Here is a 3436-nt window from a genome sequence, read left to right as displayed (position 1 = left end):
CAAAAATCACGTAGTGTTCGTCATTCGTTTCTTTCTGAGTTTTGCAGGGTCGTGATGGTAGTAACAGCAGCAGAAGTTTCTATCAGTAGAGGCAGCAACAGATATGGCTCCCGGTAGCAGCAGCAGCTGCAGGAATGTCAGTGGTGTAACAGTTGTTTTGTCATCCTAACTACTACTACTACTACTACTACTAGAAGCAGCAGGCTTGGCGATAGTTGCCTCTCCTTCTCTGCTACAAGTATTTAAATGTGTTTGTTATTTGGTTGCTTCGTTGTTGACGCGTTCTTGCTAACTTGTATAATCGCTAAATTAATATAAAGGAAATTTTTTTAATTTAGTTGTTTTTAACTTGCACGTGTCTATATCTCCATTGAGTTCTACTTGTCTCTATTCCCGTATTTTAATTTGCGATCTATGTAGGGTGATGCGTTATCTTAAGGAACCTCAGTTTGTCCAATGTAGTTTTCTTCACATCATAAGAATATAGTTGCATAGATTACGTTTTCAGATGCACAGGTGAAGTTATTTATTATTGTGAAGTTGTCCTTACTTGAAACGGATTTATGATCTGAAAGAACGTCAGATTAATACATATACCACTGTGGAGTCTTTCATATATTTTTACTGTTGGACCTGTTGGTATTGTGTGAAGTTTGGCCTTTGTTGGTATTTTTTCATTCATTTGAGTTGTCTTTTGTATTTATGAAGGCAGGTGTTTGGAGGATTTGATTCAGTCTGGTGTCCTTTTTCAGTGTTCTGGAGTATGATGTCGTAGCGTCATTGTTTTACGATTGTCGGTGGTGATGTGTGGTATGACCTTCAATTTCATTTTATTCTCGGATACTGAATTCTTGGCTCATTGTATTCCATTTTGGATCAAATACGGCGGGTAATTCCTGTCAAAGAGTGTATCATTAAGTTCTTGGAGTCTTCTGTCACGGATATTTGCATCAAATGCTAATGCGCAATTCTTTTTGGCTAGATGATAAAAGACATTTATTCTGGTATGTCCCGTATAATGTTTGGAGTCCATGGGTTTACATTGAATATCCGTCTCTCTTTAGTTGTTGGTTTTCTTTATCAGGATGTCTAAAATGAGAGTTGGTTATGTCGATATTCCATAGTGAATTGTACGAGGGTTGCTGAAAAGTTCCAGGCTTTGGGTAAAAAGAAAATACAAGAGGATCAGTTAATTATGATTTTATTCAACATATTCCCTTCTCAGATTCACACAGTTATTGCAGCGATCCTTCGCGTTTTCTAATCCCTGTAAAAGAACTCGGAAGGTTGGACCTCCAATCAGGCCTTTCGCGATACCTTTAAAGCCTGAATCATTTTAGCATCCCTTCGTGTAATTTTATTAATTCCACCGAGGAGTGTTTCAAATTCTTTTAATTTCTCTGCTCCATTCCATAGAATGAAGCAATCGTCGAGGTACTTTCTCAATCTTTTTTGTATATATTTGAAGAAAGAGTTTCCATGTTTACGTAGTAATTTTTGATATATCGTATTCTCTAGGTAGCCCGTAACTAGATTTGCAACGGACAGGATTGTTTACATCCCCAGCGCAGTCCCAGATTTCTTTCGCGAAAAGTTGTCATTGAACATTAAAATCATTATCCCTTTGAATAAATTTTAGTCTTTCTATGATTAATTCTTTTTTTTTTATGCGATGGCGAAACTCGCCTGTATATTTATTCAACCAGAATTTACTGGCTTCAATTCTTAAGTCTTGAGGAATATTTGAATAAAGATTTGTTACATCGAAAAATACCGTCAATTTTTTTTCCTTTGACTATTTTCGGAAGATCTGTCTGTATGTGTGTGTGCACGCGTGTACGTGTGCATGTATGTGTGTGTGTGTGCGTGCGTGTGTGTGCATGCGTGCGTGCGGGCAGCGGACGTGTGTGTGTATGTATGTGTGTGCGTGTGTGAGCAACTGAATGTTGCTCACACACACACAGTGCAAACAAGAAAGAAGGAATAAAAAACGGTATTCGATATACAACTTATAGTTTCAAGATATATATGTAGTGAAAAAATGGTTAGATATTTCTGTATATAAACAAAAAAATAGGTGAAAATACACAAAACATTAAGAGAGTTATTGCAATTTTTTAAGAAAAGTTAAAGAGACAAAAACAGGTGTAACATCATATACGAATGCATTAATTTTTTTTTCTTAAATTACGTAACAGGCTTCATCCAGGCGTCAGGAGTTTTCAAATGATTACGTTTATAGTAGTCGCAATATGCAAGATTTTGTAGCTGGACAGGAAGCTCTGTGTATAGTGATAGCAAAATATAAATTTAATTTATGCCATAACATGCTGTGGGTGCTTACATAACTACATCGAATAGATGGGATTAACGCTTCGCAGGAGTGTAACGGTGCAGAAGCAAGAAATAAATAATGAGAAGACCAGGAAAATTCTATTAAGTGAACATATAGCAATATAGGCTGGAATGGTGCCTCCAAATTTTAAAATATTTCCACTTAATAAATGCTGAGATTCTACCACAGAAGAGCAAAGAATAAAAGAAAAAAGACAAATTATTACGGAATCTAAACCCTGATTGAATGGTTAATAAACAATTTCTTCGACTTAAGGGCAATTTCGGATACGCTTGCGTGGACGCAAACGCAAATGTTCACATATTAGTTGGACATATACAATATAACAATTTATGTGTATGTATATGTGTGTGTGTGTGTGTGTGTGCACGCATGTGTCCGCGCATGTTCGAATAAATATATGTACGTGTGTATGTATGTCTTTCTATACCTTATAAAGACTATTTAATAATTCTATTAATATTTTTGTGCATTTCATCTGTATTTTAGTCTACACACACACACACACACACACACACACACACACACAAACACACGTGCACACACACTCACACATACATATAGGTGCAGGCTGGTATTTATGTGTAAGAAGTTTGCTTCCCATCAAGGTGACCCAGGGTTCAGTCTCACTGCGCGGCAACTTGGACAAATATCTTTTACTATAGCTCCAGGACGACCAAAGCCTTGTGAGTGGACTTGGGCGACGGAAACTGTAAGAAGCCTGTCTTGTGTATGTGTGTGTCTGTGTACATGCATGTGCCTATGCGTGAGTGTTTGTGTTTGTCCTCCACCACTGCTTGATAACCGGTGTTAGTTTGTTTGCATCCATATAACTTGGCTATTCGACAAAAGATACCGAAGGTACAAGTACCAGCTTTAAGAGAAGCGTTAGGTGTCAGTTTGTTCGACTAAATCGTTCAAGGTGGTACCCTAGCATAGCTGCAGTTCGATGATTGTAACGAGTAAAAGGTGTGTGGTATGTGTGTGTGTGTGGTATGTGCGTGTGGTATGTGTGTGTGTGTGTGTGTGTGTGTGTGGTATGTGTGTGTGTGGTATGTGTGTATATGGTATGTGTGTGTG

The sequence above is a fragment of the Octopus bimaculoides genome, chromosome 23 (genome assembly GCF_001194135.2).
Source record: "Octopus bimaculoides isolate UCB-OBI-ISO-001 chromosome 23, ASM119413v2, whole genome shotgun sequence".
In the NCBI taxonomy this organism is placed as follows: domain Eukaryota; kingdom Metazoa; phylum Mollusca; class Cephalopoda; order Octopoda; family Octopodidae; genus Octopus; species Octopus bimaculoides.
The sequence above is the reverse complement of the archived record's forward strand: the minus strand, read 5'-3'. Positions refer to the sequence as shown.